Genomic DNA, 22,310 nt, shown 5'->3' with positions numbered 1-22,310 from the left:
TGTTACCACCATACCATTTGCACAATGGTGGTCAGAGTGGCAAGAACATCTCTTCTGCGGACCATTAAGGATCTACTGCATCGCCTTGAATGAAAATTATCAAGGCACTGACGATGAGGTACGCACATAAATTTCTTTGTTATATTTCTCACCTTATATCACTTCTATGCATTCTAACAAATACTCTTAACAGGCTGATGGTACCTCTCCTCTGATAATCAGAAGAAGCGGACAGCCGATCAAATATTCTCCGCCAACCAACTATCCTCTTATCAGCTATGATGCTCCATCTCTTGTTGATGTCGCAACTGGTAGGAAACGCAAGATGACCAGCACCAAAAGAACATCCCAGAAGACTCAAGGCCCCTCCAGTCATGCTTTAACTATTGCATCGGCACCAGATGCCGATGTTCCAACAGATGCCATCTCTTCTTCATCGGAAGGTAATAGACAACTTTCATTCTTCTTTCTGATTATAATTTCCATCTTACTAATTATACCATCCGGCATTTAAAACATAGCTGCCGAAGATATAAACGAAGAGGACACTCAAGAGATCACTTCCCAAACATCCCCAATGGTTCAGGTAACTTACTTGTCTATTTACCATTCTTTTGACACTATCCTGACATTTACACCTTTTATTCAGATCCAATGCCTTCCCTCCAAAAGAGCTAGGATAGCTCCTTCATTGGTTTAGGTAATACAATTATTTCCTCTCCTTGATTCAATCTCATATCTGACTCAACTTTATTATTTAGCAAACATCAATCGTCACGCAAGAACCACCAGTCATCCCACAAGACGCTCTCCCTGACTCAGATACTCCAGCATCACTACTTGCGTCTTCCTCTGCGCCAACTACTGATGAAGCTCTTCTGAAACAAGTAAGATATCCTTCTCACCCATTATAAACCGAAAAGCAACAACCAGTTGACATTCCCATATTCTTTATCAGGCGCTGGACAGTCCAGACAATAGTCTGTTCTCCTTCCAACTTGGAACAATCAGTGCAGAAGATGAGGCTACATCATCGGCAGAATCGGCTCCACTATCAGAAGAGACCAAGACCAAGCTCCTGGAAATTTTACAACTTCTAAACCAAGACATTGGTTAACTGGTTCAGGATGCCGAGCCGATCCGTATCATCCTGAAGTCCCTGAAAGGTGATCTTCCTGAATTTCTCGAAGAAGCATTGCACCCTGCTGCTTACATTGAGAGTCGCCAGATTCCAGTCCTCAGAGCTCAGAAACGTCTCTCTAATCGGCTTCATCAAGAGCAAACGATCAAACAGAGAGATGATCTGAAAAGTCTTGTGGAAGTGACTTGTGGAAAGATTATCTCCTTAACCCAGTCTAAGACAGATATGGAACAATCCAAAAGAGATTTGGAAGCCAAACGAGAGCATCTCACCAAGGAACTGGAGCAAGTAAACCAAGAAATTGCCGATGTAGATAATAAACTATCTTAACTTCCATCGGCACTCCAGCAACTTGAGGTGGAGAAACAAGAACAAGCTCGTCAGACTTACCAACTCCACAAAAGTCTCAAGCCAATACCAGGTTCTGCCAAAGCTGACAACAAGGAGATCCAAGATGCTGATGATATTTGCCTACGTGCGATCTCCATGATCCAAAATGCTCTCAGATCACTGTAAAATGCTACTTGTCTTTGTTGTAGTGGAATTAAGACTTCAACCGATGTATTGCAAACCATAAAGATCACCGATGTTAGCATGCATGCAGTGTTTATGGTATTGCAAACCATTAAGACAAAAGTTGTGGAATTAAGAGATTGTCGATGCTAACCATTAATTTCACAACTTTTGTCTTCAGCAAATACATTTCTTCTCTTTGGATGTTTGGATTTTATTGCCCTGAGGTCGATACAAAATTATATCGGCCATCCACAAGCCGATGTTATCAAAACATCACCGGCTTTCTTTTACATTTTTTGCCCTAAAGGCGACATCTATCATGTCCGCTATACCAAACTCAGCCGATACTCAAACCATCAGCTTTTACAACGCTACTCAAGACTCATCCGTAGGTCCAATTGTTTGACTTGATGACATCTCATAATCGGCAATCTTCAAAAACTTTGTCTCCCATGCTTGACCAGAAAAATAGCTTATCTTCTCATAGCTTTCTTCACAGGCTTCTGCTGATGCAATACTGTATGACGAATCGTCAGCAACGACTTCAACAACATTGCCGATCCATTGTATAAGACATTGATGCATGGTAGATGGTATGCAACAATTGGCATGAATCCAATCTCTCCCAACAGCAAATTGTACGAACCCTTCCCATTAATAACAAAGAAAGTAGTGGGAAGAGTCTTACTGCTGATGGTCAGATCAAACATAATTCTTCAACTGCCGGAGATACAACTCCTTCAAAGTCTTTGAGCATCATATCTATCTTAGTCAGATATTCACTGCCTTTTCCAAGTTTGCGCAATATGGTATACGGCATTATGTTTACCGCTGCTCCTCCATCTACTAACATCTTCGTGACATGCTTGCCATCAACAAATCCCTTCAAAAATAAAGCTTTGAGGTGTTTATGCTTTTCATCTTCTGGCTTCTCAAAAGTAGCCGGTATAGGTTCCAAATTTTGTTGGGCCACGGCTTCTTCCAAATCTTGCTTCTCTTCATTATCATTTGGCACCATGAATTCGCTAGGCAACATGAAAACCATATTAATAGGTGCAGCCGATGATCCTGATTGCTGCTTATCATCGGCCCTTTGCTTGACACGCCAAACCTCTGACCTGACTCCTCTCCTGGGAGCCTCCTTTCTCTCTTCTTCCAGTGCCTCTGTCTGACGCAGCCTCTGAACTCGCCTCTTTTGCGATCTGGTCAAACCTGCTGGACACCACCGAGGCTGATCAATGTTATCATGAACAGGCTCTCTTTCTGGATCCCTACGATGTGGGTATTCATCTGAAACCCAAGTATCAGCAGTCTGCTCAACCCGCTCATCGACAGAAATCCTTCCTCCTGCAGGATCGCGTAGCATGGTCCTGCCCCCCAGTCAATCATGCACTGAAACCCTGCCCCCCAGCCGATCATGTACAGGGATGCGTCTGTCATCGTTCCTCTCCCTGATGATCGGCCCACGAGGCCTCTGTTCGAACCGTGGCTTCTTATATGATCGGTCTTCACGGTAGAAATTGTTGCACTCTGGACAGTTGTCTACTGTCGGCAGAGTCAAGCCTTCTTCCCAACAGTACACAAAGAAAGGACATCTCCAATGGCCCTCATGACATCGTGCAGATTCTTCTCTGTACTGTTGCCTCTCCTGATCATGTTGAAATTTGTTCAGCAACATCTGAGATGTGCATTCTTTGGTGCCGCAGACTCCTCTTTCTGTTGTGGCTCCTTGCCTTTAGCTTCATCGGCCATTATCTAAGCTTTAGGATCAACAGCTCCAGACTCCTTGGCCGATTGTGATGTGAGCACCTTCATCTGTAACGCATTCTTCTTCCCTCCAACGTCTACCATGTTAGCAGGGAATGGGTGTGTATCAATTTTCATCGGCTTCTTGTGTGTCTCAAACTTGAGCTTACCCTGCTCTATAGCCGACTGTATCTGCTGACGAAATGCTTTGGTCTCATTTGTATCATGAGATGTTGCATTGTGCCACTTGTAGTACTTGATGTTCTTCAACTCCTGATATGTTGGGATCTTGTGATACGGTTTCAGTTTAATCTGACCCTCTGACAACAACAGATCGAAGATTTTATAAGCTTTGGTAATGTCGAACCCATATTTCTCAGGTTCCTTGTTGCCAAACGAACATGAAATTGGCTTCTTGTTATTCTGAACCCATTCAGCCGATCCCACCATCTGGTCATCATCTGAATCGGAGGCATCTGAGCAATCAACAAAATTAACCATCTTCTGAAAGTTATTCCTTTTCTGCTCATAAGGCTTAACTTCCCCCGTCATCCTCTGGGTCATCTGACTGATGTTGTAGAACTCTTGGGATGCATACTTCTCTCTAATGTGTGGCAAGAGTCCTTGGAAAGCAACTTCTGCAAGTTGCTGATCAGACAAAACCAAACTGAAGCACCGGTTCTTGACATCTCTGAACCTCTGAATAAAAGCAGCGGCCGATTCATCATTCAATTGCCTTAAATTGGTCAAATCGGTCAGCTTCATCTCTTCTACACTAGAGTAGAAGAACTAGTGGAATTGCTTCTCTAAATCAACCCAGAATATTATAGAGTTGGCTGGCAATGTCGTGAACCATGTAAAGGCCGATTCAGAGAGAGACATGGAGAACAGACGCACTTTCAACGCGTCGTTCTGTGCTGCTTCTCCACACTGCATGATGAATCTGTTGATGTGCTCAACTGTGGAGACCTCCCACTGTCCAGAAAACTTAGTGAAATCTGGAAGCTTGTACTTGTGGGGCAACAGCAGCTGATCATATGCAGCTGGATATGAAGTTCTGTACATCAGATTCTGCTACTTTGGCCTCAAACCAAATTGATCCCTCATCACCTCAGCAATCTTAGACACCCAGTCAATCCGTTGACCATCAGTTGATGCTGACTGCGACGCTGGTGAAGCTATCGGCAAGGCTGCCGATGCTGGTTGCGCACTGGGTGTAGCCATCGGCTGAGCAGACGATGCAATTCGCGCAACTTGTTGAGTGACTTGATTAGATGATGGCTAGTAGAGGACCATCTCATTGCTATGATTAGCTTGTGCTGACCCTTGATTAACTTGCTGCTGTGCCACATGAGGTACATTGGGCACATTCACGTGACGAACAAAACCAAACACAGGGTCATGGAATACCCAAGTAACTCCATTAGCATGAGGGAGTCTAGTTACCAGGACTTCTGTAGGAGATTTGGGTTGTATGATCATCGCCAGATTTTGTTGTTGAGGTGTCGGACCAGAAGCCGACACATTGTTTGGACTTGTTGGCGATGGTGCTGATGTGGCTGTAACTGACGGTTGTGGAGCCGGTGCGGTGTCTTGAGACTGGGTTGGCTGTGAAGCCGACGCACTGACTTGCTGATTCATCGGCTGCGAAGCCGATGAGCTTGGTTGCCCTGCTGAAGATGACACCATGTACTCCGGGGGCATACCAAATCCAGTAGCAGGATTCCACCCAATTGGGAACCCTGTCATGTAGTTTCCTTGTGCATGTGTAGCCATTGGTGTAGAACAGGTGTGCACAGGAGAAAACTGGGACGATGTTGTAGTACTAATCGGCTGTGTGTTCCCAATATCCCCATCTGCATGAGCCTAAGGGTCAATCAATGATGTTTCAGTAGCCGATCCAGTAAGGACGAAGACCATCTGACTAGCCTGCTGATAGGCCGGTCCCACAAAGCCAAGCATTCCCCTATCTTGCAGCGTCTTGAGCATAGCATTGTGAACAGAATTTGCCATGATCGGAGCATGATTCATGAAAGCTTGCCCGATTGCTTGATTCATCATATGCACCATCTTGTCCTCCTTCTGTGACTCATCATAGGGTGGAAGAGTAGGAAAATCGTACTTCTTGATTACCTCTCCACTCCTATTGGTGCTGAAGGATAGAAGGCACCGCTGCTCATAAGCTTCCGTGGCTGCCTTGAGTTCTGCTTTATGCTCCTCCTTCAGCTTGTCCTTATTGATCGAGATCTAATTCTGTGCGGAAACCTTACCCTTCTCTTCAGTTGTCATCTTAATGCTTCTGGTCCCACTGGGCGTGCCAAAAGATGTGTTGACGCAAAACGATCACACACCAAAGCCCAAGAGCCCTGTACGCCAAGCTCGGACTGCACTTGATTCAAACAAGGTGTGCCAGTCAATTTGACCTGTAAATTGACAAGAAAACAGCAAACAGTCAATTCAAGAGTGTATCGGCTGGATTTCCGAATCACTCTTACACAGCATATCGGCAAAGCTCTGCCGATACAGAAAACGACAACCGATCGGGTATAAAGAGCATGTAATGAAAGCGATCTACAGGGAATCAGCAAAAATTGCCGATGCCGATATGCAACAAGACGAATAGATCTAAAGCCACGTGCCAAATAACAATGTACAAACCCACGAATGTATGGATCTGAACAAAGCTAAGCTTGTAACCAATTTAATCAGCTTTACAAGGTTTATCGTGATAAACAAGGAGCTTGCAGCCGATTAAACAGATCACTAAGCTGGGTAGTTTGTGAATAGATCTAAACGAGAAAACAACGATGCGCCCGAGATCAAAGGTTAGATAAATTCGGTAAATTTTGAATAGATCTGAATGAAGTCACAGCGATGCGCCCGGAAGCTAAAGCTCAGATTTACTCGGTAAACGAAGACATACCAGCAAACCAAGTCGCTCGAATGTGAGGCGTCCTTGATCAGCTTGAAAGGACTCGCAGAAAAAGAAAAAGACGGCGAAGTCGCCAACGAGAAAGTAAATTGCAAGTAGTAAAGTTTATGTGTTTGGATGTGTATCAATCCTTACAATAGCCGGGGGGCTCATATTTATACCTACGCTAATACAATCCTAGCCGATTACGGCAAAGTACAATCTCTAAGAAACGTATTTTAATAAACAAAAACTCCACCTTCCAAACTGAGACCGTCTCGAACCAAATTTGTCCATCAACGCTGAGACGCCCAATCGGCACCAAATCGTGACCGATCCCTTTCTCTTGCACATCATCGCCATTTCTCAAGTTGACATTTCTTTAGACGCATGCCAAAAAACGGCATCAACATGGTGACGCTTATAGATGTCAACACGTTGCTCGCTCGCAACGCGAGCTGAGCCGCCCCCAGGTCCCGAGCCCGCCCTCCGGTGCTGCCACCTGCTGCGCGCCGCATGGGCTCGCCGCACCGCTCAATATCTCCGGCTGTAGCTGGAAGAAGAAGAGGGAGAGGGAAGAGGATAAGATAGAGATGAGAGGATGGAAGAGATGGAGATGAGAGATAGATAGATAGAGATGCACACTGGAAGAAAGAAAAAAAATGAGTAGCATTTTCGGTCCTTGCTTCAGACTACAACTGGGATTAAAGCGCTATTAGATCCCGGTTGAAACCACCAACCAGGATATTTGAGGGGCTTTAACCATCACAAAATGTACCTACCACTATGGCCACTCGGATAGTCCTTCAACCCAGGACTAAAATCTTTATTGGTTCCGGGTCTAGTGACAGCCGAGACAAATGTAAAGAACCTAAAACCTTTTCTGTAGTAGTGATTCTTCACAAAAACTTTGGTCTACATCCAAAATTTACCCACGAGGTCTCTCTCTGCTAGCAACCGACAAGTTCACATAATAATTACAAACAAAATCACGGGATCTAGGAATGATGCTAGTACATAAATCTTGAAATCGAAGTGGAAGTCAAACTAAGAAAAATGATAAAAACTGGAATACTGTTAGAGAATTTTTACAATGATTGGAAAAAATAAGAGCCGTCATCTAATAGAATCGTACGGTGGTCAAGGTAGGAAGTATCTGGAAGTACCTAGACTAAAGTATCTGGTGGTATAAAAATAGGGGACCAAGTACCAAAAAGTGTGACTGAATACTAATTTAATTTAATTTTTGGAAATATCTGAAAAAAATTTAAGGCAGAAGTACTTGAAAGCTCCCATTTGTACTTTACAATCATTGTAACAAAGGTCAATACTGTTCATTGTCTGAAAAACACTACCCATCGAAAATTCCAAGTTGTCTCCAAGTTGGCACTAAGAACATCCGGACTGAGAACCGAACTTTTGAAATAAACTTTCAAATGAGGTCCATAACTTTGGAGACAATGTCCGGATATTCCAAAATGATTTATAAAAATAAAATCTAGGAATCCAAAGCAAAATCCAAAAATTCTGAAATTGCAAAGACAACCTATCTAGAAATTTGAAGATTTGATCAAAGCTAATCAAACGACTTTCAAATTTGATGAAATTTTAACTATAGGCATAATACAATATGACAAATGTTTAAAATAGCAGGCTATAGTGGTGCTATAGCAGCGTTATAGTGGTTTCATGGAGCCTCCACTATGCAGTAGAAAAAGCACGCTATAGCGGTCCTAATAGCGTTTTTTGGATCCTGCCGCTAAATCCTATAGCCCACTATTTAAAATATTGAATACGACAAAACTTTCCTAACAGATTTCCTAAAAGTACCAATATTTAAAGACAAATTTATGAATACAAAAGGGCATGAACTTGAGATGAAAATTTTGAGATTGAAATTTGAGCAAACAAGGTACAAATTCAATGAAATTATGGTCATAACTGTGCATATACACAATGAATCTTTGCTCTTTACTGGATATTTTAATCCTAAATTTAGTGGCTTTGAACAAAAACAAGAAAAGAGGAATTTTAGAGAGAACTCAAATCTAGGTTGCTCGTATGAGCGATTCGGTTTGCGGTCATTATCCTAGCACCATTTTGCCTTTATGAATACATCAATGGAAATTGCAGCCCACGGACATACTAAAAATGGCAAAATAAAAAATTTCATATCTAGAAGGAGAGGGCAATCTTGCATGAATATGATCTTTGGATAAGCTCAAGATGCATTATGTTGGTATTTTGTAACGTCACGAATAAAATCCGCAAGCGCACGGATACCGTTGTAGCTTTCACCCAAGAGTATTACAGGGTATCGTATCCACTAGGGAACGTGAGTACACAACCTACGGGTTCAGGCTATCCAAGGACACACACTGGTGTAGGAGGATAGGAAAGAGAGGACTTTCTAAGATCTAGAATCTATGTTTAGAAGAAGAGATCACGTCGTCATTATACTTTGAGCTAAAGGTATCAACCAGCTTATACAAGCTGATAGTTCCAATATGATGCTCTATCCAATATCCGAACGTGGAGGATTACTAAAAGGCTCGAACAGGGCTGTCACCACCTGCCGGCTACCTCTACAAACCGTGGGACTATCAGACAACTGAGTGGTATAGTCCAGCCTAGACACCATGTCTACGCCTTTCCCTACTAACTCTAGAGGCGATCAGGGTTATCCTTTTCTGTCCGGAGCCCACTCTAGAGTCAAATGCTACTCGCTAGCATACACATCAACTAATATAAGGCAGAGATGATAACATGCGATCTAAACTCTAATTCTAAATAAACAAAGAAAGTCTCGAACACTTACAAACGAATAAGCATCCGTCGAGGTACAAGCGGAGAAGAGCGCTGACAAGCCCGGCACATCCCCCGACTATCTCCCTCACTCTCGTAGAGGTACAATTTGGAGAAGAGCGCCGTTGCCGGCGCCCCTCCTGAGTACCTCTACTCCTAAACTCCCTAAGACTACTCTCACTCAAGTGAGAACTCAAGAGAGGAGATGGTGTGGTGTGTGGTGTGTGTTTCTCATTCTCACCCCTCTCCTTGTATTTATAGGAGGAAGCCACCCCGGGAATGCAGCCAATCCTCCTCAAAACGCCTTCAAGAGCCAATAGGGAAGTGACACGTGGAAGCAGGCGGCGAGAGGGCCCAGTGCCAGGTCGGTCGACCTCTTGGTCGGCCAACTTCTGGCCACCGCCTTTCGCCCCCAAATTTGGACACGTGACTGATGAGTGGGCCCTTAGGTTGGTTCTTGGTGACTTGGCGCGAAACTATGTCGGTTGCATGCCCTGGTGGGTCCATGGATCTTCTTGCTCGCGTCTGATTGGTCGAGGTGGAATTGCTTCGGATCGATGACGTGTCATGCTTGTGGGTTGAGTCTCCCTCTCATATGCAGCTGCCAAGTGGGCCCTTTTGGCCTTTGGGCTTGCTTGTGCTTGGCCCAGGAATTTATGCCTTGGATAATATGCTCATTACCTACAGTTTTGGCCGAAATTCACCTGCACATATTCTCAGACCAGCATCTGTGGAATTCATCAAATAATCATCCTATGCTAACATTTATTTCTTCTGATGATCGACTTTTGCACGATAGTTGCACGATAGTGCACGATAGTTGCACGATAGTGCACGATAGTCGTTAGTGACCGTCAACAAGATCCCCCACACTTAGTTCTTTGCTCGTCCTCGAGTAAAGGCAAGAACTAAGGCGGACCCGACTTCACATGATATGACACCTGCATACAAAATATTCTAAGCCTTACCTCTGCCTGTGAATTTTGATGTGTCTACCATGAATTGCTTGGGAAGTTGAAGAGCGAAATGGTATTGACTTCAGTCTCCTCCACTTTCCTGCCATATGTCTGGGGTTTTGAAAATATTTTTGCAAAGACCAACCATAGCTTTTACTTCTCCATAGGATCTCTCATGTCGCTCACTGTGTATATATATCCTCACCAAGGCATTGGTTTTCATCATACTTCTAAAGATGGCTTATGTGGAGCTCATGGTAGGGAAATGGAAGCATGCACTTGTGTCACATATATCGCAAAATCAAACAATGGATCCATGGAGATGACAAATCACACAAGCTGATCAAGATCGTGCACATATGTGGAAGGTGGATGATGGAATGCAATACTCCTTTTATGAATCTCTCTCCCCTTTATTTGGATAACATGAGGACATGGCTATATATGTTTATTTTTTCATTCCTTTTTTTCATGGACATTGATGTGTTCATTTTTTTGGGTCATGCTTCTTGGGCATGCCATCTTTTCTCTCTCTTTTTTTAATAGCCCATGCCTCATTTGAAGGATACTAGAGAGAGAGATCATTAAACATGGAGTTTTATTTTGTGGATGGATGGAATGGCATAGCTGGCTTCCAGTGTAGAAGTTCAGCTGGTGGAGTGCACGTGATCTTGATCAAACAAGCATGAAAGGCATCTCACTAGGGTCACAAAGTTTGATGAAGCTCAATGAAACAACAGGGCACATATGTGTAAAGTTTGTATCAAGAAGATCAACATATGGCTTTGGTAGGACAAGCACGTGGAGTTGTAAAGCTATGGGGGTTTTCTTTTTGATAAAAATTTCCCAGACACATAAGCAGATAAAGCACGAATTCTTCCATCAAACCATATCTCACTAGTCAACAACTTAACAATTTTGGGTTCCCTAAGGTATGATTCACAAGCTCAAGCTTAGCAAAGAATAAAGAGTACGCAAGGCAATCATTGAGAAGCACAAGAACCAGAGGATACCTTGAGTTTAATTTTAATGATGGATCAAAGATTTCATTTAAACTCATAGGCTAGGGAGAGTATGAGGGGTAGAGTGCACAAACCATCGCGATGAAGAACGAACGGTGGTAGTACCAGTTGGCCAAACCTTTCTAGCACCAATTTGTCTTGGCCTTTTGCGTGCTGGTTCGTTCGGTGTTGTGCACGTGTTGTGGGAGATCTTGAGTGTATATGCATGGAAGTTCCGAGAGATCTCCCCCACACTTGTTCTTGTACCTGGTGCTTATTCAAAAACAAAAACATGGAAACAAACTAATAGCTCTACCGGTTTTAAGAACCAGGGAGCTCCTAAATTTATTGAAACTAAAATTTAATCTCACCACGATACTTACTCAGGCAAGGCTGAATTAAGATTGCATCAACATGAGTATGTTGTGCAACATTAATCCAAAACATTGTCTTACCTTTCCATTTGAATTCAGCTCACTGACTCACCCAATTGGATTTGATTTTTCTGCAGGGGTTAGTCCATATATGCAACCAACATCTGTACAAGTATTAACTCCAGAACATCAATCAAACTTGACACAAGGTCTAGTTTGACTGAAGAGGACATTTTTACCCAAACACCATGCTTGATTTAAAACGCCTATGAATGTGTTGTGCACCACAAACATTCAAACCAAAGCATACAAGGACAAATAAAGGAACCACGAAGCATGATTGAGCATCTTTCAAAGGGAGATAAGCACGAGCACGAACCTGGTGATCCTCGGGCGACCTCCCGGCAGGGCTTTGTTTAATGTCAAAAGCAGGACATTGAGAGCACTTACCATAGTGTCTTGTTGATGAAGACTCAATGTTGTCACCATGGCAATTCCTCTCTCTCTCTCTCTCTCTCTCTCTCTCTCTCTCTCTCTTTTCATTTTTTTAGCAAGATGCGAGGACATACACCAATTCCAAGACAAGATATGAATTGAGAAAAGAACTTACTTTGGGGTACTCACATACCTCCCCCACACTTGGAGTTTGCAAAACTTCAAGTGTATGGAGTTCAAGTCTCCTTCTGTAATTGTTCCTTCATCAAGGCATATCGAGGTGTTGTGGTTGGTGTAGCTCACATGTTTGTAGGCGTTGTCTATCCATCATTCTCTTTGATCTTCCCTGGAATGGTTAGGGGCCAAAAATACTCGAAGGAAAATTGTATCCTAGGACATGCTCTTGCTTTTTATTGAAAAGGAAATAAATAAGTAAATATATAATAGTCCGGGCTATCTCCCGGTAGTGCTTTGTTTCTGGTCATAAGCTCGACCATGATAACTCTTGTAGCCATCATTGGTGGTGGGTCATTGTTTCACCACCAATTGTTGAAGCTAGCTACAAGGTTAGTGCCATGGTGCACCCATAAAATCTGCAATGTTTACGATAAACATATACATCTACGAAGATTTTGCAGAAGAGGACCTTGAGTTGGTTGTAGTCCTTGTGTGTGCACGGTGCACTAAACATGCCTGACTCTGGAGTTGCATTGAATGAGCATGGTTTTCGTGGTATGTCAAAAGTGAAACTCCCATGCTCATTTGTGGAATCCTTTTCTTCGGACTCCAGAGTTGGCGCCTCACAAAATTCCATGGCCCATTGATTCTCCATCTCAAGAGATTCATCGTGAAAGCTTGATGTTGATTCTTGATTAAGGTCGAGAACAACATATTCTAGGCCAGCGGGAAGAGGCTCAAACTCGATCAAGGATGATGATGATCGTTCATCTTTATGAGAGTGAAGGCTATCTTCCGATTCGTATTCTTTAGAGGATTCTAGAACTCCCAAGAGAACGGGCTCGGATGATATGAACGGAGATGTATGCATCATCTCCTCGAGCGAGTTTTGCTCGGGAAGAGGCCTGGCCAGAAGATTTTCTAGATGAGGAGTAGCAGTGGCCGAGTCGGTTTCCCTAAGCTTTTCATCTAGGCTCCCATGAGATGCCAGAAGTTTTTCTAGCGGGAGGCCTAAGAGAAGATCAAAATCGAGGATATCATAGATATAAAAATCTAAATGCACCTTGATTTTGTCTATGGTGATAGGCATGTCCCTTGCAATCCCCCGACATTCCAAGTACAGTCCGGATGGACTTTTAAAGTATTTGTCGGTCAGGGTTAAAGGCTTGTTACCCACAAGAGTATCCAAAAGGTACTCGGGTAAGATGCAAACCTCAGCAGCAGGGTCATGAAGAGCTACTATGATTTTTTCCTTCATAGAACAAGTGATGGTTGCAGAGGTTGGGCTAACCCGAATCGCTTTGGAATCACGCTTTGCCTCCTTTGACCAATCAATTGCGGGTGTATGGCTGGAAATTATATCGAGGGTCTCATAAAGACACATCGATTTCATAGGTTCCTCATGCCTAAGATTCGAGGTGTTTCTGGCATTTCCTGAAGGATCACCCTCGAATCGGGAAGAGAACTCTGAAGGTTGAATTTCTTCTTCCTTCGGTGTTCATGGTTCGGGAGAGGGCTCAACAAACGAATATTGGGATGTGAAAGATGAAAGCTCAGATTCGGGCGTTGAGAGACTCTCATGGCTCGACGCGGATTCCTCCCGGCGGGGTTCACAATGGTCGGTAGAGAAGAAAGAGTCTTCTAAGAAATTATCTAGGATGTCCCTTCCTTCTTCCGGAGTTGTGTGTGCAAACCATCCTCCGCTGGCGTCGTCAAGCTCTAGGGCAGTTTCCATGTCTAAATCCGAGTAGAAAACTTCCAATGATACTTCATCGGGTATAGGCATGTCTGGGATAGATGCCAAAAGGCATGAGAATCTAGCCCATGCTGCACCTATGGACTCCTTCTCTAATTGCTTAAAATCGAGGATGTCGGTCGGTAGGGAGTCTATGCGTCCGATGAGAGAGAACGAGTAACAAAAGTCATCTCGAAACTCCTTCCAATCACCGCTCATATTTCCTATCGTGCGGGTGTACCATTGCTCCGCCCTCTCTATAAGAGAGAAGGGGAACAATTTTCACCGCAAGGCTTCCTGTGTCATGCCTAGGATTACTAGATCCGAACATAGTTTCTCGAATTCTTGCAAATGCTCATGGGGATCTTCATGAATTTCTCCCGAGAAGGGTCGCTTCCGAACCATGGCTATAAAGCCAAGGTCGAGTTCATGGTTAGATGAGGAAGATGGTGATGGCTCAGAGAACTCGCCCATTGGGGTAGAGAGCTATGGAAAGGACAGCTGCTCCAAGGGTAGCGGGGGTAGAGGTAGAAGGAAAGAAAAAGAAAAAGATACGAGGACGACTGAGTCCGCAGATAATGTAGCTGTCGTTCCCCGGCAACGGCGCCAGAAAGCTTGTTGGTATTTTGTAACATCACGAATAAAATCCGCAAGCGCACAAATACTGATGTAGCTTTCACCCAAGAGTATTCCAGGGTATCGTATCCACTAAGGAACATGATTACACTACCTACGGGTTCAGGCTGTCCAAAGACACACACACTGGTGTAGGAGGATAGGAAAGAGAGGACTTTCTAAGATCTAGAATCTATGTTTAGAAGAAGAGATCACGTTGCCGTTATACTTTGAGCTAAAGGTATCGACCGGCTTATACAATCCGATAGTTCCAATATGATGCTCTATCCAATATCCGAACGTGGAGGATTACTAAAAGGCTCGAACAGGGCTGTCACCACCTGCCGGCTACCTCTACAAACCGTGGGACTATCAGACAACTGAGTGGTATAGTCCAGCCTAGACACGTCTACGCCTTTCCCTACTAACTCTAGAGGCGATCAGGGTTATCCTTTTCTATCCGGAGCCCAATCTAGAGTCAAATGCTACTCGCTAGCATACACATCAACTAATATAAGGCAGAGATGATAACTTGCGATCTAAACTGATGAGTAGGCCCTTAGGTTGGTTCTTGGTGACTTGGCGCGAAACTATGTCGGTTGCATGCCCTGGTGGGTCCATGGATATTCTTGCTCGTGTCTGATAGGTCGAGGTGGAATTGCTTCGGATCGATGATGTGTCACGCATGTGGGCTGAGTCTCCCTCTCATATGCAGCTGCCAAGTGGGCCCTTTTGGCCTTTGGGCTTGCTTGTGCTTGGCCCAGGAATTTATGCTTTGGATAATATGCTCGTTACCTGCAGTTTTGGCCCAAATTCACCTGCACACATTCTCAGACCGGCATTTGTGGAATTCGTCAAATAATCATAGGAATCATCCTATGCTAACATTTGTTCCTTCTGATGATCGACTTTTGCACGATAGTTGACGGTCAAGATAGTTGACGGTCAAAATGGGTCGTTAGTGACCGTCAACACATTACAAGCCACTCCTTCACACATTACATGAAAGAATGTCAAAAGGCTACATCAAAAAGTCTCTATTCTCCTCCTTGTTAACCTTAGCCTCTCAACTACAGAAATGAAAGACCCTACCTACCCAAAGTCATCCAAAAAATTGCTTGGTCTCTAACCAGACATCACCACGATAAAGCCACTAGGATAATTCCCATGATTACCTTACATGAAGGCACACACTCCAAATACTCCCAAGGATAAAATTGTCAACCTTCTTCTTTGGGCATTGGTGTCTTAGTGCCTTCACAATTTTATTTTGTCTCGATCTATGCTTTACGACGGTTGCACACATCCTCCAACTTGTTGTCCAAAATTTCAACTCTACACCGAAAGATCGACAATGCTGGGTTTTGTAGGATCAAAATGGCAAACCGTCCGTGTCCAGTTTTGAGGTCCAAATAATCAAATCCTCTTGCTCGTGGCTTAAGGCATGGCCCAGTTGATGTGTGTTTGACCTCTGCTAAGGATTTGAAGCCTTCATGTTTTCCACACTTTTCTCATGAGCTTCCCACTAGAACATCCCATGCTAGCGGTGCATGAAACAGTTGTGGCTAGAGCGTGCAAAGTCGGAGAGTGTTAATGATGCATGATAGTAGAGGTCGCAGTGATTGCATTCATAGGGTGCACTGCGGTGGTGTGTGGGTCAGGGCGGATCTTTGGGGGGGGGGGATGGGAGCTAGGGGATCAAACCCCTCTGCCTCCCCAATATATCAATGCATATCCCCCTAAGTCTCCCTCCATTTTTGGGAAGAAAGAATAAAGAAGAAGGGGGATCCGAAGAAGAAGAAGAGAAGAGAGATGAGCCCCTTCTATATGTATGAGCTGGATTCGCCATGGTGTGTGAGGTGTATTGTATCATCACTGCCATGGACTCCATCTCCACTGTTGTCTCTACGGTGGGCACCCTCCCCCATCGTGGTGGTAGTGACATACACTGCAAGGCTGATCTCTGCATAATCATTGTGTGGATGGTGTTGCTCTCCCTAGCAGGGGCGTAAGGGCTAGCGTCGTCTATGATGTAATCGTCAGTGTTGTGAACGATGCTTTTAGGTTCTGGTTAGAGAGTGGCTAATTGTGGTATTAAGATTTTAGTTTGTCATGATGACGAACTATGAAGTAGGTAGATGGTGGCGAGCCGCTATTTAATTTGTGTTAGTGAAAAACTAATTAAGATATTTTCTGATGATGAACATTTTTTTTGAGTTCTTTCATGGCGTTGAACTGCATTTTGAATACACACAACAAAGGCATATGCAGTGTTTATAAAAAAACATAATAAAGATGCAGACCCCTCATTTCCACTCAGGTATGGTGGTGCACTCACCGCTGTGAACGCACACGTTCACTACACTTTCAAGATGCTAGGTCAGAATAATACATACGTATATGTTAAAATATGTGTAATTGCTAAATAAGACATGCAAATATACATTCACATGTGCACTCGAGGTGAAGCATATCTTTCATGGAAAGCACAATTCTTTTCTTTTCTTTTTACATGCACATGTGACATAAATCTGCATTAATATTTGTAAGTGTAGATATTCTAATAACATGGAAGAAGTATGATTTTCTATTTTCTGTAAATAATGCATTTACCTAAAATGGATGTAGCTACACCTATATAATGTGTATATTTGCTTCTCCGTAGACAGTGACCCATGACATAAATTCTGCAGTGTAACTAAAATGGACTTTTCTGTGGACGATTTCTTTTGGTTGCTGGGTCTATCCTTTGGCTGCAGGTAGATCCTTCCCCCATGCTAAACGAAACCACTCGCAGCTAGGCTATGCAGACGACGCAACGCATCCTACTACTGATGATCTCTTCAGGATTTGTATGTCGATCAAAAGTGATGAACATGCTGCTTTTCCATGGATGGCTTGCTTTGTGCTTTTTCTCCTTTTCCGTTTTAGCCTCAAGAAAGATAGCCACCGTTGATTTGGTCGTTTGCCCTTTCGATACGGCCGGCCGGCGATCTATTGATCCTGTACCCAAAGAGTCGTGAATAATCATATCATGGCAAAGGTGTTCGATCTAACTGCTCGCTACTACGTACCTACTGATCTTGTAACTGAATGCGTAGTCTTTTTCTGCCATCTCAGCCAGCAATCAAGTACTGCGAATAATCATCATGGGCCCTTTCTTCTCTCTTTCACCTTTTTATGCTTATGTGTGGCCCGAATTCAATGGCGACACTGTTCTCCCCCGCTGCTCGGCAACGGCAGATGTACGTACATGTCGACGACGGCGATGGATGTAAATTCAGGGAAGAGAGCCCTTGCACTTGCACCAATGCAGGGACAGCCTGCAGCTAGCTAGCAGGTAGCGGCAGTCATGATCAGCGTCACATTCACTACAAGCAAGGCCCACTACTACAGAAATCTACAATAGTCCCGGTTGGAAACTAGTTTTCCAACCGGGACTATGTAGCCGGGACAAATGCACCATATTTTTTATCCCGGTAACTATGGAACGGGGATAAATGAGACTTTTCACAAACAAAAAAATCAGCTCTGCGCACACAGCTCGTCTACGCATGCATGCCTTTTTCTCCAATTCCAAACGTTTCTCCATAATTGCAATAACAAAATCAATTACAAATGTTTCTCCATAATTGCAATAGCAAAATCAATTACAAATGTTTCTCCATAATTGCAATAGCAAAATCAATTACAATCACACAAAAATCATTCACAAGCACATAAGAATCCCAGTCCATATACATATTTGGAAAAAAAAAGTAAAAAAAAATCTGAAGACTAGCCTTGTGCGCCGCGCTGCCGGCCACCGAGGCTCGCCGGGCCGCACCGCTCGCAAGGGCCACGCTGAGCCGCCGCTTGCCGGTCCTGGCTGCGCCGCCCACCGGGGCTTGGCCAAGCTGCCCCCGCAGGCGCATGGCCGAGCCTCCCACCGCTCGCTGGTCCAGGCCGCGCCGCCCACGCCGGGGCCTAGTCGCGCCGCCTGCCGGGGCTTGGCCGAGCTGCCCCCGCCGGCGCATGGCCGCGCCTCCCGCCGGGGCTTGGTTGCGCCGCCCAAAGCCGAGCTGCCACCGCCGGCGCATGGCCGCGCCTCCCGCAGCTCGCCGGGCACCCGCCCGCGCCACCCACGCCAGGGCCCAGCGGCGGCTCGCCGGACCCCCGCCCGCGCCGGTCCTGGCCGGAGGGAGTGAGGAGAGAAGGGGGCGCTGCGCCGCTGAGGAAGGGGGGCGGGAGGAAGGAGATAAGGTAGAGAGAGAGAGGAGAGGGAGAGAAATGAGAGGAGAGGAGCCAGGGACTTAGAAAAATATCCGGAGGGTGAGGCCGGTCGCCTCTTTTGTCCCGGGCGGTTGTTTGGACCGGGACAAAAGGGAGGCCTTTTGTCCCGGTTGGTGTCTCCAACCGGGACAAAAGGTCCGCGCAGCTTTTGTCCCGGTTGGAGCCACCAACCGGGATAAAAGGCCCCTCTTTTGTCTCGGTTGGTGCCTCCAATCGGGACAAAAGGCCCCTGTCTCCCCACTGGCCCGGCTAGCCGTTGGACCCGGGACAAAAGCCACCTATTGTCCCGGGCCCAAAAGCAGCCGGGACAAATGACCTGGAATAAAGGCATATTCTGTAGTAGTGGCCCTCTGGCCGTACCAAGTGGTACGTGGCTCCTAGTATGCATGTAGGTGTATGACTAAAGGAAGAAGGTCGATCATATATATAAGCTTTCGTCCTCATACTCGGCGACGTTGTTGGTGGATGATCAGTAGTCTCTATTTGTGTCCATTATTCGTGATTATTATCGCATATGTAAAAAATTGAAACAAAGTTTCTGGTAATATAACATTCTAGAGCCTTGAGGAATTTACATTTGTGTTTCGCCTATATATAGTGTTTGACACTACCATGATGGCTTGCAATTTCTCCCATATAGCGTCGATATCGCCATAAAAACATGGCCATTAATTGATTGTGCAACGCACAACCAGACCATGTTGTACCCGATCGATCTTGCAATCCACACGGTGTACATGGTTACTGGCTAGATGCACGTACGAACATGGACGTCTACTCCTTTCAAAAAAAAAACATGGACGTCTCTACAGCCCCAGTACAATAGCCCATGACTCGTCCCTTTTCAATATGAAGAAGCAGCAACAGTAACCCCCGGAGCCCCACACCACTGAATTTTGGGGAACGTTGGGCGCAACAATCTCTGAACAACCAACATAAATCTGTGTACATTTGTACCGTCAAGATTGCTGATCGCGTGGCTGTGCTGTACGTGCTAGCTGCAACAACAGTAGCAACATGCTGCTGCAGGCCATGCTCAGCGAGGCCCGGCCCCTACCTGGTTCTAGCTTATTGCAAGCAGTCGTTGCTGCTATCATGGAGAGAGAACCATATGACACAAGGAAAAAAAAAGCAACGTATGTAATAACCGTCAAAATTATTACCGCATCCGTCCCAAAATATAGCTACTTTTAAATTTTTCCTATATCAAAATATCACCGGTTTTGTCAACTTTATTAAAAAAATCAAATAAGTACACACCATGGAAATATATTGCACGATTGATGTGATTATTATATATAGTTCTTCAATATTTCCGTATAAATTTGACGACATAAAATAGTTCGACTTACGATAAACTAAAACCAGTTGTATTTTAGGATGGATGGAGTATATTACTAATCACTGATTAGCCGACTCTTTAGGCACACGTCCTGCTGCAGACGTACGTGAATGCATGCGTAGCTGAAATTGCAGTTAGTTGGTTCGCAGTTCGCGGCATGGGAGCCAGCAGGCAGCAGCAAAATGTGCATGCGCACCAGGAGGGCATCGATGGACGCTGGCCGGAGAGAACACAAACAGAGAACAGGTAGCAGCTAGGCGAGGGTACAGCGATGCGGATGCGATGCTTTCAAGTTGGGGCCATGGAGTACGACGGGAGCCGTGGTCCTCCCATACAAAAGGAATCTTATGATCGAGGCCACTGTGCCAGCGCCTGCCTTCTGCAGTAGCCCGGGCTAGCACCCATGCTGTCTCGGTTTCATCTGGCTTCGCCTCATCAATCAGCTGCAGCTCCATGCATGCCCCTCTTTGCGTGCACTAGTTGCTTCTTTTTTTCCCCCTTAGGTTCACTAGTTGGAATTATTGTGATCGCTCAGCGTCAGATGAGATGAGACGACCAGCAGCCGAGAGTACAGGTTACACGGCAGTGCTGTGAGAGTTAGCTGAAGAAGTAAGGCAGAGTGACAGACTGATGATGATGGACTACCTCAATTCAATCACCGATTCCAGGACGGAATTATTATATTGGTCGTTGTCCGAAGATTTGTACTTCAACCTATGGAGTATTGTGTGTATAGGGAGGGTGAAATTCTTTTGCTTCAAACATCCACAAGGGATCATTTCTATTCTTTAGTTACGAACAATTATTTTCCATCGATCTCTCTATTTTGGATATACTGAAATCGAGGATCAGATGAGATTGTACATAAATGTTAATGCTATTTCGTATAAATTTGATCAAATTTGAAATCGTTTGACTTCTCGGAAAACAACAGTTGCACTCCTTATGGGACGGAGGGAGAAATGCATTTAAATAGCTCATGAGACTTGACATAAACATACAGAAATATGTCTTAATTTATATCGGATAGAATTAGTTCTCATCTCTATCTTGAGATCCAAGCCTTTGTATTCGGCTCACGAGACTCGATATCCGTCGCTCTACTGCAGCTGGGTGATGATCACATATATTTTTCTGTAGGGCTGCGACCAGTGTAGGGTTGACATCACTGATCTTGCATTGACCGGATATTAGATCAAATCTTCTTTTCATGTTAAGATTGAACTTTGTCGGCGGCGGCTCCCTGTGGCAGGCAGCTGGCCCCAAACTGCACCATCTCAGCTTTGACCTCGCTCCGGAGCCTTCCCCCTCTAATGATGACACCACCGTGAGTCCGTGACCAAGCATGGCCATAGACACGACACACATCTTATGTGTCGTCCAGTTGTCAGTATATCTGTCATCGTTGCCAGCATGTCATCGACGACCAAGAGCTGTCGTAATTAAGCTGTGTCATTACTCATTAGTACTTGCTTTCAACCTATAACCATTGTGCTTAGGATTATCTAGGTCATCATGCACATGCCACGAGTGATGCACCCGCGCATCCGCAGGCACCAGGACAGCAACCTGCAACCCGTGCATCGATGGCACCGTCGCGGCCGCTAGCTTCTAGCGGCTGTCCGCTTCCGCCCTGTCCGATTCGATCCCCCCAGCCTTCCATGGTGATCCCCCCAGCTGCTGGTCTTCCCGGCCGGCCGGTCGCCGTCGTCCGACTACTCATCCGCCGGCCGTTAGGCCGACGGCGCATCACGGTCACGGCCGGGCCGGGAGAAAGCTGGAGATGATCAGAGGGTAGGCCGGCCGGCCGGCGCGGGAGGGTTTCAATTGGGCACGCAGAGGCCACTGTTGGCGCACAGGGGCGCCTGCCCCGCCGCGGCGAGGCAGCGCAGTTACTCCCCCGCGCGCGCCAGGGAGACGCCGGGCGCGCGTGGATCCGCGGCGCAATCATGCGCGCGCGCGCGGCCGTGCCTGGCTGGCCGACCGGCCGCCGGCCGCCTGCCTTGGATCTCCGCGGCCCGGCCGCCGGCGAGACTGTTGCCCGGATCGGCCGGGCCATGCACATCGCTGCCAGCAGCAGCAGCAAAGCGATCGTTTCGTTGTTTGCAGTTGCATAGCAGTGGGGAAGAGCAGGATCGATGGGTCACTCACTGTGGATGAACATGAGCATGCACGCCGGTGCCCACATTGTCGCCGGCCGGGTCGTCTGCGCGAGCACCACCGCGTGCGCATTGAATTCCCGCCGGGGAGCTGGCCTCTGACCCGAACGGGGTCGCCATCATGC

This window comes from Panicum virgatum, chromosome 4N, assembly GCF_016808335.1.
Source record: "Panicum virgatum strain AP13 chromosome 4N, P.virgatum_v5, whole genome shotgun sequence".
Lineage (NCBI taxonomy): Eukaryota > Viridiplantae > Streptophyta > Magnoliopsida > Poales > Poaceae > Panicum > Panicum virgatum.
The sequence above is the reverse complement of the archived record's forward strand: the minus strand, read 5'-3'. Positions refer to the sequence as shown.